This window comes from Carassius auratus, chromosome 37, assembly GCF_003368295.1.
Source record: "Carassius auratus strain Wakin chromosome 37, ASM336829v1, whole genome shotgun sequence".
NCBI lineage: Eukaryota > Metazoa > Chordata > Actinopteri > Cypriniformes > Cyprinidae > Carassius > Carassius auratus.
Window position 1 is genome coordinate 8489564 of NC_039279.1, and position 17230 is coordinate 8506793.

At 36.7% G+C, this 17230-nt stretch overlaps 1 protein-coding gene across 2 annotated transcripts in view; it reads right to left on the reverse strand.

The window, feature by feature from the left end:
• Nucleotides 1-17230, reverse strand: part of LOC113056082 (thyroid hormone receptor alpha-like) — a 128242-nt gene that overhangs the window by 79302 nt on the left and 31710 nt on the right. The window lies entirely within an intron of this gene.

Below are 17230 nucleotides of genomic sequence, written 5' to 3' on the forward strand. Positions count from 1 at the left end.
GACTAGCTGCACTGGGCTGCAGGTCTAAAACTCTGGGGTTAATCTCGTTATATAATCAGATTTCAACAAGACCTTTTTGGTGGGAGGGTTTTTATTTCATCATGTTGCAATAAAAAGAAAAAAAAAGAGTGGCTGAACTCAGATGTCACATGGACTAAAGACAAAAAGGGAAAACCTAGGTTCGGGGGTATGTAAATAGTTGTGGAGGCGCAGGACATGAAGACAGGATTCTGACAGGCCAAATTTGTGCCTGATTAGCTCAGGTCAGAGATCAGACTATCTGTTTGCTCAAAGGAGTTACGCCAAACTCCTACAATGTCAACCAAGTGCAGTATGACTGAATGCACCTGAAGTTATACAATTATAATCTAGTCCATACAGTGATTACTTATCGAATTATACAATCTAAGTGTATAGAAATTGTAAAAATGACTTTATGCAATATATATATACATATATATATATATATATATATATATATATATATATATATATATATATATATATATATATATATACAGTATATATATATATTGCATACTAATTGTAATAAATATACAAAACATATTAAATGTAAAAAATATATATATAATATACACATAAAACTGGACATTATCATCCACTAGAGCATTGGTTTCCAATGGCAGGACCCACTTTTAGGGATTTTAATAAGTCTTCCAATTATTTAAATTCAGCTATATTAACATAAATACTTTTAAAAACATTACAAATAAAGTCACATTTTTCACATTCATTTTTATTACAATACATACCAGGTTTGATTTGACTTGCACAGGAGTCAAAAAGGTTTACCTTTCCAATAAATACTCAACTTCTAATCAACAGCTCAATCCACCTATTCTAATCAAGTCACTTTCAGTGCCATTTCTTTTATAAAAAAAAAAAACAAACAAAAAAAACATGGGGTTACAAAGCAGGTACAGGTACAAAAATGTTTTCTTACACTACCCTGGTGTGAAACACACTTCAAATCCTTTTTGGTCGTTTATTTTTGAGAGTGAGTCTTTTGTCAGTTGTAAGGGAGCTACATGAATGGACAACATTGTGTATAAAAAAAAAAAAAAAAAACAAGAATGCAACAGCAAACTGGTCTTCTGCCGACACTGTATGAATGAAAGCACATTGCAGTGAATAAAGCTGAACGATCCACTGAATATATGAAATGGTGACAGAGTTGTGGTACTCAGTCTTTTCAGCAGTGTAGGTTTAGCTTCCTCTAGGGAAGACGGGAGGGAAAATGCAGGGGGCTCTTTCTTTAAAAGGCTTCGTCTCAAATTGCTAATAGAGTCCTTGTTTTAATTACAGCTCTGACATTGATGCTCTCTAGATATAGATAACAGATCTAAAGCCACTAAGTTGAAAGCCAACAGTATTAGCTCTCGGATCGCTGAAATAAATCCTCATGCTGTTACTCCGTCTCCATCAGAGGGTTTGGGTGTACATTTATCTGACATCCAAATTAATCCCATCCTGCCACATCCAGGTACAAGATATGAGACAGACCACTATGCCTTGATATGTTTTTGTAGTTCTATGTGGGCAGTTCACATTAAATTTGGCAGACATTTTTGTTGCTGGTGTTTCTTGTTTGCCACTTGATTCGTCGTATTGTATTCAATGCAATCTCAATCATTCATTTTTTTGTGACTTAAAGGTGATGTATGTAAGATTTTGACTCTACTAAAGCATAAAAATCTTTTGACTCTACTAAAGCATAAAAATACCATAATATGTTTGCCAATATTTAGGAAACCTGCTAAGTTAACATACTTGTTTATCTGAAAAACAATGCTACAGTCAAGTTATTCTCCTTTAAAAATGCACGTTCTGGGATGGAATGTCGGTCTTTGTTTTGGTTTGTAAAACCCGCCCACTGCCAGTTTACCCAATTGTATTTCGGCATCCTAGGTTGCCAGATGGTGGAAAACACAGCATATTTTATTTCATTAATTGTCAAGTGCACTCATTCCTGTTTGTTTCTAGCAACCTGTGTACGTCAAGTCTGAGGAGGAGGGGCCGGGTGAAGAAAACCCGCTCCAATATTTTGAATTTGGATTGAAAAACCAAACCAAACTAAAAACTAGGTTTGTCAACATAATTCGTTAACCTTACCATGTTAACATAATTTAACGCAAATACATTACTGAAGCACAGTTTCTATCTAAACCTGATTTAACATTTTTATGTGAACAGATCAGTTTAATCCACTGAACTCCAGTAAGCAAATGCATTCAAACAATCGTTCCAAAACAGCACTAATGTAAGAAAACCAGGCTGATGACATCAGAGATGGCAATGAGAATAGAGTCTCACATTGCATTTTCAGTTAATAATTTATTCCAGAATAAATATTATAGAGGTATTAAAATAAATACAAAAAGATTTTTTATTTTTTTTTAAAGAACATATTTTGTTGGGACTTTTTTTTTTTTTTAAGTAATTTATGAACTTCTGCATCCTCTTTAAGTGGATTCCCCCAATACTGTTTAATTACACAGGCAGGCTAATGCCTGTTATATTTAAGGCCTGCTGATCTATGCATGTCATGCCTAGCTTTGTCTGTACACGTTTTCTTCAGAACGTGCAAGAATCCAAAAGACAGATTTCCCTAATTTTGGGGACAATGGAACATTCATATACACATGGAACAACCGGATGTTACAGATTTGAACAAGTTGAATCACACAAATAAATGCAGATGTAAGATGTAATTTTTTTGTTCAGATCAAAATGTTATGACATTGTACTGTATGTATGTCACAACTGTAAACTTAAACTGTGAACCTTCAAAGCAGGGTCTAAAAATATATATTATCTTTTTTTATAAATTACATTTTATACAAACAGCTGCAATTAACTAAAGAATCCTTCAAGCACTTGAATTTTTTCTCCAATTAGTCAAAAAAATTGTTTCAATAATGTTGAATGTTACAGGGACTGATATTGCAAATGCAGATCCCACTGTGTTCTGTTTAAACAATTTTTATTTATTTATTTTTTGCATATGGTGGTGTCTTAATGCCAGCTTTCCTAAAAATATATCCTACTCCTAAAATAAGAAATATCCTAATATATCGCCCTGCTTAGAGTATTGCAATATATCGTTTCGCAAACCCTGGATCATGATACGTATCGTATCGCCAGATTCCTGCCAATACATAGCCCTAATCTGAACCATACTAACCTCACATGCACCATGAATGTGCTGAGCTTCATAACGAATCTGCACGGCAACATCAAATGCTTCCTAAAAACTTGCTGCAGATCCTCTACCACTCTCAGCAGCTTTCACATAACCAGCCAATAAGAGGCTTGTGTTAGAAAGAAACCTGCATTTACAGTCAGGAGTTGTAAAATGCTCTATATAAAATGCAGTCTGTTTGTCCCTCTCCCAATGATTTGGCTGCTGTTTTATTTTGATTTGTGCTTGTGATTACACACGCTGAGCAGGCATGCTGCCACACCTCCACGTGGAACCAGCCTAGCACACACACCACATAAAACAAAAAAACAAAAAAAAACAAAGAACACATGGTCCTTTGAAATTATTTCAAACTAATCAGAGGCAGGTTTTGGTTTTCTTAATTCAGATGTTTACTGAAGTTTGTTTCCAGAATACTCAAAACGTTAATAAGTTAATAATAATAATAATAATAATAATAATAAAGTATTAATAAGCAAGCACTGATCAGAGCGATGACAAAATGACATCTGCATCGATGCGGGGTCCAAATTACTAGTCATGTGGTTACATTTTTACCCAGAATTCAGTATTTTCCATTTTTTATTTTCTGGATTCCATTTAATTGTTTTGTTTAATTTGAATAAATCGTATAATGTTTTAAGATCTTTTACAAAGTGAACTTTATTATTTAAATTAAAACATGAATGGGAATTTTGGAATATTTCTTAAAAGTAATGTGAACACTTTAGAAAATGGAACACATATTCACTATTAACTAAGAGTTTTTCCCTAAATAAACTTCGAATTTGCTGCTTATTAATAGTTAGCAAAGTAGCTGTTAAGTTTAGGTATTGGGTCAGGTTACGAGATCTAGACTATGATCATGCATAATAAGACATTAATGATGAGTCTGTGAAATGGTGAAACTGTGGCACTCATTCACACAGACACATTTATAGCTGTCTTCTCACTTTTAATATCCACATACACTAGTCCATATCGTAATTTTATTAAGTGTAAATCCCTACTTTTTATTCATTCATCCAAAATCTGTCATTCTGCGGAATATACAGCAAATTCCATTTTTATGACTGGGTTCCACAATTCAATCTGCCCTACAGACAGAAGACCACCAGACAGCGTCTCCTCTCTCATGAACAACATGTCTGTGGGAACAAGAGTTCAAGCATGTGTTTAACCTTCAGAATGTAGTGTACAATCGTCTGTCGATGAGCTATGAGAAGGAAGCGACTGAGCTGAGAAAACCCAGCCCTGAGATGGGAAAAAGTACTCAGAACGCTTATTTATGTCTTACAAGTGACTGTTTGAAACTCTACAAGTCCATTTCAGCATTTGACACTTATTCGCAGAAAATAAGACACCAAACAAAGTGAGCTGAGTGTTTGTCTGTTCTCTAAGAAGCTGACATGGGTCTTGCTTGAGTATTGTTTGATTAATAATGCACTTTGATGATAATCCTAGAGTTTCGATCTAAACTGTGTGGGCCGCTGCTCCACGGGAAACGCATCAGGATCCCGATCCAATGCGAACATACAAATGTGCTACCTCCTGTGAGAAGTGTAAGATAGCAAGTGAAAAACCAAGAGGAAGAGAGGTAGAGAGCAACCAGCTTCTCTTGTTCTGGCTCAAGACCTTGCTCTTTCCTTTTTGGGTCGATCCCAAACTCCCACGGCCAGGGGCATGAAACTCTTTAGATCATTCAAAAACAAAGCATGGGCACTCCTCTGGGACACCGGCACATGGCACACATCCTGTAGACGGCTCTTTCAAATATCTGTGGTTTGTTTGGTCTGGAGGAAGGATGCAAAAGAGTGCATGATGGGAGTTTAAGTACTGAAAAAAGGCCTGCATGTTGGCAAAATGTAAGTATAAATGTAGCTGTACTACTCTTCTGAGGTCATTTTGAATAGGGTATATCATTCCATGCGTATGCGTTCATAGCATTACACTGAGGACAGTTTAATGATTAATGCTGCTAGTATAAGAGGCTGTTATCTGGAGGGTTTACAGAGGTCTGAGGGAAGGGCAGCTCCAGGAGAAAGGGAAGAGGACACGTATGGGTCGATCTCCCAAGCTGTATTTCGGCCTGCGATACTCCCATCCGCCTACCACTTTGCTTATGGTACATTCCACTTCATAATGACTTTCCATCCTGACACCAACTACCACTAAGCCCTCCACGCCTGCCTCTGTCTAAAGGACTAATATACACACACATCGTAAACATGCAAATAACACCTTCGCAATCCACCACACAAAGAGACACACATGCAGAGCGTGTGTAATGTGACATCTATGAAAAGCTATTTGCATGTGTGTAGATATATATACACACAGAAAGGCTTTCAAAATACCAACTTGTCAGTAGTAGATACAAAGAGGGAAAATATTACTATAATCAAATATCCAAAGATAAAAATAAAAATCATATCAACAATTTATGCAATACCATTCCAGTACTCAACAAAAAGTTCAAAACAGTACAGTATTTATCTCCTTTTATTTGTAAGTAACACTCCGCCGTATGACGCAAAATGAAATTAAGAGTTTTGACAAAAATGTGACACTTTTGCTGACAAATAATCAGGTTATCTTGAAGAAAAAATTAACATTTGACATATATTACCAACTTTGTGACAATACAAAGTGGGTTGAAAATTGTGGAACGTACCCTTTAATAATGTTGAAGTATAGTGTTTAACAGAACAGAACTTCTATTATCTTTGAATAACTTTGTATTTCGGTTCAACATTGGTCAGACGTATGTGTCCTGTTAGGGATGCAAACATGTTTAAATATGCCTTAAAAAACTTTTAAAATATAATAAAAAACATAGGTTTTGACTGAAATTATTTAATTACTGTCAAAATCTTCACCAAATTATGGTGCATTTGACATCCCAAATACATGAATGAATCACCAGCTATTTATCAGATAGAAGCTCCAGTTTAGACATTGTAAAATGTTCCTTTTTGAGGCTTGCATATGCAATTCCATGTTTGTGTGTAAAATTCAGCCATGGTGTCATTACAAGGGCATGGCCCAGGCCCAAGTCAAAGAGCCAATTCAGCGAGGGAATAAATGCATCTTGAGAAGCAATCAAACAGGAGACGAGAGAATAGGCAGAGTGAGCGAGATAGCATAACAGACTGAGAAAGTGTCCATGATTTTCTGAAGGAAGAGACAAGGCCACGTTGAGTAGCAAACCACAGCTGGGTAGCTCTAGGTCATGAGTAGGTTAGATCAGGGTTAGGGGCTGGGTAGGGGAGAAAACAATGCCGCTAGGCTTGTCAAAAGTCTAATTTATGGCCGGGTGTCCAATGTGCAGCAATTTGGCTACAGTTCTCTCGCATGGGGGGATGGGAGAGAGAATGAGAAGCGCAGAACGTTTGTGTGTAAATGTGGCGATTGTGCTCATGACAGAGAGGAGAAGAGAGAGCGGGAGACAGAGAGGAAGAGAGAATTTGGGGTTTGTGTGGTTGGACCAGTTTCGAGAATCTCTGCTGCGCTGGCACGAGATAAAACTACTTGTATGTAAATACAGCTAGTAGAAAAAAAATATGGAAATACACAAAGCACTGAAGAGCCTAAATAAAATCCCATCCACTGTTTGGAAGTACCTTCCCCCAGCCCTTCAGCAAGGTCATTATTAAAGAGTTATTGACAGGAAAACTGACTGGCTATTTGGAATAGTAAATCCTTGTTTAGCTTTTCCAGATGGAACAGACAAAGCTTCTAATTAATCCAGTTACGAAGTCTCCTTTAAATATACCATACCATTGTGAGTAGAGGAAAGACCAAGTGGGCTTAAATCTGAGCTGTGGTCGAAAATAATCATTAAGACCCAGTCCAAGATTAAAGGAAGGATCTAAACTAGGATTTGACCTGCTTTAAAATGGTAGGTAGCATTTTTAGGAATCATGCAAATGAAGTTTAAAAAAGTAGCCGTCTTAATTGAGCCTTTGCCGGGTGCTTGATTGACAGGCAGTCTGACCAATCATAATGCTGAATTTTGTCTGGCAAACAAACCAGACAAGAGAGTAGATTAACACTGGTGGACTTAAACTTGAAAAAATGGTGTCTACTGATGTCTTTCCGTGGTTGAAACAAGATACCTTCTGATGTTCATTCATGTTTATTTCATGCTGTAATTAGTAAAGAGACAGAGATGATCAGTGATTTTTTGTTGCATCAAAAATTCCTTATATTGCAACGCATCAAAGCAGTCAAAACAGCACAATCAAGAATAAATAAAGTTGTCAACCTTTACTAAACTGTGGTACAAGAGCATCTTTTAGGTTTCGACGGAAGCAGAAGGATTAAGCTACTGACCTTTTGGAACAACTTTTGCTTTGGTAATGTGCCTATGATGGCCAATTTCCTACAATGATAAGCTCAAATATACCCGCCTGGAAGTTTCTGGTGATCCTGAAGACCTTAATTAGCTGGTTCAGGTGTGTTCAATAAGTGTTTAAGCTAAATGTTTATGGAAGGTGGCCCTCCAGGAGGAGGACTGGACACCCCTTGGTCAAAAGAGAAGAAAACAGGAACATAAAGTTAAAATTGATATAACAGTTGAAGTATCTACTTTGGTTGTCATGCTATTTTTTGATGAGGCTAGTCACTACCAGGGGGCGCCTATAGTCTGTCCTTCCTGTCCAAACATTTTAACCTCTGTCCCCTGGGACGCCTGCAGAGCCTTGAACGAACAGTCTTCTCACAGCCCTCAATCAAGTTGCTGCGTCAAGCCTAATCATCTTCCGACCACTTTGATGAGGGCAAACACTGATGCAAACAATTCAATTCACATCAGAGACTGTGACAACACCAGCGAAATCCTCAATAGATGTCCCTGGCCCTGTATTATCCGCTTGATAACTGTCCCAGACAGCCCTTTGTAAAAAGAAAAAAGAACACGCATTAAACATTGGCATCCTGAGTGCATTAACCCTGCTTCACTAGGCCACAGTATTAGCTGGGATGCTTTCACGACTCACTTCTGGGAAGCATCACAGCACCCAATAAAAATCTATGCTCATTCACACATCGGTATCTAATGAGGGCAAACAAGGTCATGTGACCATCAGAGAGCCACCACATGGAGTGGAACGTCAAAGTCCACTAGCCATTACAGACATTAAATAGGAAGAGCAGCGAAAGATGATTCACAAAGAAGGGAAGGCAAGGTGGGATGGACAAGCCAAACTCTAAAGTGCGATTACAGTGACATACAAAAGGACCAGCAGAGTGAGTACAAAAAAAGAAGGAAAATAAAAAACCTGCAGGAGGGAAAGACCCAGAATTTTTTTTATTTTATTACAACAGTCATGAAAGTCAATCGGAGGCCTTAAGTTACTGGCAAGATCTGAGATAACTTTGACCATATTTTTTTTTCTACATTTGTTCACCTTGATACAGGATTCGAAACTGATAAGTAGTGGTATTTGGAAAACTACAGGCCATAGTGCTTTTGACATTGTAAACACTGATTTATATTCAATCCTTAGGGTCCATGAAAACAAATGAACACTCTTACACTCATGGCAGCACATACAGCACATAATAGAACTCCCTTGGGACTGAAGGAGTATCGGTTGGCTGTTCCATGTTCCACTAGGATACTTGTTTGTGTGAATGCAAGTGTGTAGGTTCAGTCATGGGGAGACTTTTCAGAGCTGACTGGCATTCAGATCCCACTGCTTACATTCCAGGCTTGGAGTGTGACAGCCAACAGCAAGCTTGAAGAGACAGTTCACCAAAAATAAAAATGGAAATTCTGTCATTACTCTCTCGCTTTTGTGCCAAAACAATAATATCTTTAACCTACATTCTGTAGAAACATACGATTTATAAAAAGCACTATATTCCAGGATATTCCTTGGGTCAAAAGACAAAACATTGTCCTTTGATGAAATGAATATATGATTGCACAATGCATACTATTGTTCAAAAGGTATGATTTTTTTTTAATGGTATTGAAAGATGTCTAAACGAAACATTTTTTTTAATCAAAAATACAGTAAAACATTGGGAGATATTGTTGCAGTTTAACATAACATACTTAAAAATTGAATTTATTTGTGTTATGGCAAAGCTGAATTTATTAGAAGCCATTTCTCCAGTCTTCAGTTTCACGTGAATCATTCTAATTCTACTCAAGAAACATTTCTTACTAATATACTACCAGGATGCTTTTTTCAGGAATGTTTGATGAACCAAATTCAGAAGAAAAACATTTATCTAAATCTGAAAACTCTCTTGTCATATTGTAAGTTTCTGTACGGTCACTTTTGATCAATTTAATGCATCCTTGCTGAACACAAGTATTCAAAATAGATAGAATATAGATACTTCAAGTTCTTCATTTGTGTTCCAATTTAGTGACGAGTAAATAATGAGAGAGTTTTCATTTTTGAATGATATATAAGTCTTTGGACTGTCCTTTAGATGCCCGATCATCAATACATCCAGTCTGACATTTTACTTGCTTCTTAATTCAACTCTTGTTCTTCGGATGTGTTCAGTGATGCAGCACAAATCTTGTGTTTCTTGCATGCTCTATTGGAGCTGAACAGCTGACATCATCATCCTTGGTAGCAAGTGTGTAACCTCTCTTCTTTTAACATGATTTGTTACCATCCTCCAGCATGACTGAAAAAAAAAACTTGTATGAAACCGGATCGCACTGGGTATTCTTCCATGCCAAAGTTCTCACTGATCACTTCAATTCTATATGCAAATAGAAACACAACAAAGTAAGCAGAAAGAGAAGATAACGAATAAGCACAGAGAAAAAGCACAAGTTTCTTCCAGTCACCACATAGTATTTTCAAAATGTACAGTCCAGCTATCCAGAAAGCTAGACGTGACACCCCACTGGCTAAAACTGCAGTCTACCAATAGCTTTTTTCTAATACCGCTGACAATACATCTTGACTGCATTGACAGGCTCCTTGCAACTCCATAAATGTATCTGTAAAAGTGTGTACATCTATAAGAGTGGGACAGTACATCACACTATACTTATGTCAACACGCCTGCACTCGGCTGCTCCATGTGACAGCTCAGTCACATGCAGTAAACTGGAGAATGTGCAAAAGACCCAGAGCATGAGTGACAAATAAAAGGGAAACGCACCCCGTCCCAGCTGTGTTACCAAAACCGAACATCTTAGGAGGAAAACAATCTGTCCTCACCTCATTAACATTCACTGACTAGAATGCAGAAGGTTTTTCAGGTCGCTCTCCGCCAACAGAAAGAGACACTGCGTTCTGCAAAGCTGTCAGACTTTCAAAGATACGTGTTCTCTCTGTGGGTTCTGGAGAAAGATCAGTTCCACAAACAGTAATTTAGGTGGCACGATATAATAGGGCCCCTTTCAGAGTTGGGTGGGTAGCATTACTTTTAAAAGTAATACTTAATATAACATTTATATATACATTATATTCTAGCTTAACTAAAGTTGTTAGGAATGCAGCAGTATTAAAATTCTTGCCAGTTTCGATAAGCTGATAAGTATTTTAATGGTATGGCTGATAACCATCAAAATGGTGCTTATTATTATTATTATTATTAATTTTATCAAAAAAATAGCATGAGTACTCAAAGTCATTTTTAATGCTACAAGTGCATTTATCCATCACAGTATTATAATGTAACAATTGGGGGAAAAAGTGGTTGTTGATGTGGGCATTTGCTAAAAAAAATGCATTCAACAGTTTTATTAAATTAATGTTTTAAAAATTAACTTCAAGTCAGAGTTCAATGATGGCAAATGTAATAAAGTAAACTGAACATGCACAATTAAGTCTCTAATATTTCATTCATATACTTTGACAAATAGTTATAAAATTATTGGAAAATAGAATAGAAAAGAAGAAACAACGACTAATAAATAGAAGTTACAAAAAAAATAACGAATTTGCTTTATTCATTACTTGAAGGGTAAATAATTGTAAAACATTCCATCCAAAATTGATACTTCCATTAGAGAACGATTAAGATTAAGTATGAATGACACACACTCACTACAATAAATAAATAAATAATACACAAGGCATTTTGTTGACACAGATCTGGCTTCGGTCATGTGTGTAAACATTGTACTATATGGTCACATAAAACACTGTGACTGTGATATCAGGCTTTGCCTTTGCCTGCATCGCCCAAGCTGTTTGCTGTGCCAGTAACACCGAGAGGCGGCCTGTGTGCCATCCCACACCAGCAAGGAACCTTTGTCCAGAGCACAATCGACACCAGTGAGTGTACAAGACAAAAACAGTGAGGGTCTGTATGGAACACACTCACAAAACTCTCTTTGTTTTTAAGCAGGAGGTTAAAGCCACTAAAGTGAGATGTGTGATGGAAAAAAAGTTAACATATGAGAACAGTTACGAGGGCCATAAGGCTCCAAAAATGTTGCTTTACAGGTCCCCTGAGCCAATAACAAGCTACAGCTCTCTGAACTCATGAGCAAGCCCTAAACCTTGACCATGATGGACTTCACACATTGCCTGTGGGTCAATGACATGACATTAAAAAATGTTTTTTATTCATACATACATACTGTAAGATGACATCTAGATATCTCTTCTATGATGACCATATGAATTATGATTTATTTTGATATCTGACACGATATCTCACCCTAGCTATTAACCCCAAACAGAGGGGCAAAATCTCTTTACCGAAGCAGGTAGGGCCACAATAACACAGCAGGGGCTCTGTGTACCTTTACACTTCACCTCTTCATTAACCTCAACCTAGAGGCCTACCAGCCACGTCTGACCAACTTAAACTGAGCTCTCTTGGGACCAGCGTACAGTGTGAGAGAAAACAGAGGTGGAGACTGAAGCTGGCGGCTGAAGAAAGGGTGAAAGAGAGATTGAAAGCCCAGAATGTGGCAAAAGCTTTTGGTAATGCCATAGGACAGCATCAGTGAGAATTACCTGACCAGTCCTCAAGTGAACCAGACCAGCCGCCATCTTGAGCAACAGATACCTCCAGCCAAAAACATTTAAAAAAATCAAAAACGTTTGAACATTTATTCTCCAGATAAGGCTTAAGACTAATCCCAGACTAAAATGAATGTCTGGGCTGTTTTATCTAAAAGGAACTTGCACCGACTGATCTTAAAATCTGACAGTGGCATTTGTCTCAAGATGCACATCAGTAGTGTTTTTATCTAAGGCACATTCATAAAAGCGTCTTAAACATGCTAATTGAACGATGGCCATATCCTGGCTTAACCTAAGCCCTGTCTGCGAAACCAGGCCGATATGTTTTAAATTAACCATTCAATTCAACAATGATGCAATGATGATAATCTTGGATATTTAAAAATCTACATAATTTAAATAAACTGTATCACTCTAAACTGAATTAGAAATAGATCAGCAGACTTAAATATGTAGCAGCTTCAAATGTCAAAACACATTTGCAGATATTTCAAAATTGATTTAAAAAAGTACCAATAGATGTAGAATGCTAGACATTCTGAATAATCAGAGATGCGCAACTGTTCTGCTATGAAAAAAACAATCTATGTCGAATCTGCAACCTTGCTGATATTCAGGAACCAGCACTCTCTTTGTCATCTCATGTTGCTTAACTAGGCTTTATCATCATAAATCATAAATGTAAAAACTCGTTTTTTGTTTTTTTTACCATAGTATGTTTGTTCTGTGAGTTTCTTTGTCTGTGCAGTTGTGCTTATTTGTTGTGATTTCTCTTTCTCACACAGACAGGCTACATGAGCCTCAACTGGTATGAACTTGTTAAACTGTCAGTAAATTATTCATTATCGATCATCATTTACACTGATTTTAATCAAATCAGAAGCATTCTCGCCGAACTTGTTCAACTGCTCAACTAAAATGAACTGGTAATATTATTTTAATTCAAAAGCACTAAAAAAAATTGAATGCCTGTAGGAATAAAACTGAATGGCTTAATATCCTTTGAGGCCTCAATATTCACAAAAATCATTTCCCAACAGAAACCCTGTAATGATGCCAGAGCTCAAGTGTTCTTTAAAAGGAAACAAAACCATTACTAAATGCCAATTAAATTTAAAGTCTGAAGAGGCACAGGGCATCTGTAGGATGGGCTGTCCAGTGACCTACATCCAACCTACCAAGCATTAATCAAGGATGCTGTTAAGTAAAAAACAGCAGTGACCAATTTATGGTGATAGTAATTCACATCAAAGCAATTGCATCTGAAATGCTCTTGGGCTAGAGTGGGAAACTGATGCAATGGTTCACAGGGTGCTGAGAGAGCAGAAAGCCAGGTCAAAAAAATAAAAACAGCAGTCTCTGGAATGACTGTTATTTATGACAAAATACACAAATATGAAGTCCCAAAATTTATGTTTAAGCACTGACCAAACAGGAATGAGAAGTTCACGTCACAGAGCTCTCAAACATAAGAGGAATAGAACAGAATAGAATAGAATAGAATAGAATAGAATAGAATGAGCAAACTGGGCCAAGAAAGTTTTTGCCTTAAAATAATACAATATTAAACACCATAATATTATGAATGCTTATACATTGGCACTTATGCATCTCTTTCTTGCCGGACTGATGCCCAGTCTTCAAAGGAGTCTGGAAATCTTCTTTTCTACCCTCAATGTTCACACGAAACCAATCTGGCCCTTGGGCAAAGGTTCAATCAAATACTTCTTAAAGATACATGGAGAATTTGCTTGAGGCCATAAAAACCATATGCAAAACACAGACAATGCCTTTCCGCATGGGTATAGCACATAAGGGGTCTCCCTTTTTGCCTCCTTTTCTGGCAATGTTGCTTGATCATTTAAAAAGCCATTCTTAGCCAGAAGAAAATACAAGCTAATCTAACACTCGGTCCCAGCTAAAGAGTTGTAGGCAAGGCTAGGCTATTCTCAGCTAGCCTTGACCATTTCGAGCTTGATCAGCTAGTGAAAAGCTTTGCTTGTACGTTTATTGGAATTCTCCCCTTTCAACCCAAAACGTAAAGGGTTACAGTCTTCTTACATGGACTAAGGCACGTTGCCATGATGGCCAAAAGATATGTAACACTGGTTTACTCCTTTAATATGGAGACAACGTTAAGAGCTGTATATTTCAAAGAGCGCCTGAATAAACAAAGCAATTCAATACATTCAAACTAAAATAGTCTGTGCCATTAGTCGAAGAAGCCACACAAAGGCCACTGCTGAAGGAGAGAGCAAAAAAAATAACAAAAAGAGGCAGATAATCAGATGGGAAAAGGTCATGGAAAGGTAGAGGCTTAGAAGAGAAGAGGAGGCCACAGGGAAGAGGTGAAGCTGGATCCAGAAAAGCAGCCCTACACAATTTTTCCACTTGGGTTTGCCTTTTCTCCATCTGCTCTTTAATACTTAAAGGTAGAGCGACTGTAAGTGTGTGCGTATTTGTGTCTTGATGTGGGAGGAAAGGACCTTGGGCCACCGCCAAATAACCACTGTCATATTCCTTTAATAATATTTCCTATATTGTGTGGAATATGTGCTTTATTTGGAGGAACAATGAAAAAGAAAAACAGCATGAACATAGAGTAAGTTTATGGGCTTAACAGATCAAACAACTGTTGTAGACCTCATATAGCAACTTGTTAGCAAAACTACTTTGAATTAAAAACAATTTATATTTTTATGTAAACCAGTTTTTTACATTTTAATATATCAGTATCAACAGGCTTATATGTTTTTGCTCTGAAATACTATAGTGAAGTTGCTTATGAGTTTTTGCAACATACCATTTTAAAATGATAGAAATATAGTAAATAGGGGAGAGGTTATACTGCACTTTTTGGAGAGCTCAGGACAGGTTGCCAAAAAAGAGTCAGTGGAGGCCGCTGATCTGCACTATCCCAGACGGGGTCTACGTCCACATGTGGGGTGATGGCCTGAAAGCAGTGGGGCCCAGGGAGCAAAGACAAGCTGTGGTTGATTTAGGATTTTTGAGCTCAAGCCAACATTCCTAAGGGGAACAGAGTGAATGAGCTAAAAAAAAAAAAAAAAAGAAAGGAACAGAGCAAAAAAATAAAAGAAAAAGAGGGAGGAAGAAAACAGATTATGTATGCATGTGCACACATAATTAGACAGTATGTGTCAAAGAATGACTGACAAAAGTTGGGTGTGTATTTAATGTGGAGCAACACTGATGCTGCGAATCAGTAAATTCCTCACTGGACACAGAGTACAGTATAAAAGAGTGTCACAATCAGCCAACAGGCTGTCCAACTTCATAGAGGCATGTGCAGGGTTGGGTTTTTCAAAAATAAATAAATAAATAAATATATATCTGTTCTTTTTTAATTTCTGTTCTATATATATATATATATATATATATATATATATATATATATATATATATATATATATATATATATATATATATTAAAGTTGTGTTGTTCAATATTATTGTGGATTTATTTTTATGATTTTGATGAACAGACGATTCAAAAGAGCAGTGTTTATTTGAAACTGAAATTTTACATTTGTTAATTGTAAACTTTAAAACAATGCAGAAATCTTTACTGTTACTTTTAATTAATCCAATGCATTAATTGAATGACAGCTGGAACACCTGTACACCTTTCTCTCTTGCATGGGTAGGTTGTACTCATGGATCTGCTTCAGCAGCCCTGTATCAGGCTCTTACAAGAGCTTATGAGAAATTGAATACTGGTCTAACAAGAACGTAAGCGTTCCCAGGCACTGAGTAGCTCTCTTGGCTGACAGTTTGACATGACTTTGCATATTCAGCATGGTGGGGAACACTCCCCAATCCTCACCTTGTAGAAATGTTCTGGGTCTGTAAACCTTACATTCAGGTATAGAAATACCCAACTTGGTAGAGTGCACAAGGCCTTCCCATCACTTTCAGAACTGCATTAGCGACATGCTAGTCTGATCACATCCACCCTTCAACACCAGCAGCTTATTAAAATGTAGGTCTTAAATTTACACATGGACCACATTTGTGTACAAGTGAGAGTATCAGACTTTGCATGCCGGGTATTTAAGTGTTCTGCTCATTTCATTTTTTGGTAAAACGTTTAAAAAATCTTCTCATGAACTGCTGCAGTAATTTGCATTATGCATGCATGCCCTCTGGGCATAAATGCACTGACATATACGGGAAAACAGCAATAACTCTGGGATGTTTTGGTAAAAATGCATTACATTTTTCACATTTTTTACCACGTTGCTACTTGCAAGAGGATTAGTTTTTACTGTTTAAATATTTAAGCTTTAGTGGGCTTACTGAAACTTCTAATCAATACATTTCTTGTAGAAATGGTACAATCAATTTCTTTATAAATTGAAGTTTGTTTGTAAGTTTATGGCTGCATTATGGAAATTTTATATTTTAAAATAAACATTTATAAAAACAACATTATATAATATTTCATATTTTGTTTAAAAATATACACCGAAAAAATGGTGAAAAAATGTATCACTAATAAACTTCATAAATGGCTGGAAAAATGGCACATTTTAAGGTAGAAAATTTAAAATGTAAAATGTAAAAACATACTTTTATTTTACATTTACATTTTGAAAAATCATTTTCTCTTTCAAGGATACATTAAGTTGGTTGTATTTTAATTTAGTGTTTAATGCCATGGTGCAATTATGCTGTAAATACATTATACACTTGCTTGCATAAGTGTAAATATGATTCTATTATATATCAAAGTAAAATATCAATCTTTAATGAAAGTTAGAACACTCTGAAAAAGTTTTTGGTAGAACTCTAGCGGGATGAGGTTTTGTGGTACACGATAACTGTGTATAGCTGCACTTGAATACATAGTCAGCAAAAATTACGTATTTATAGCACCCCCCCCCCCTCCCCATTTATTGTAAAGTGTGTAAGATGAGTAGAAACTGGATAATATAGATAGTAGGAGGAGGAATGAACATGAGATGAGAGAACAGGTGTCAGAGCCAAGGGGATGTGGTTATGGTGAAATACAGGAGTGAGAAGAAAG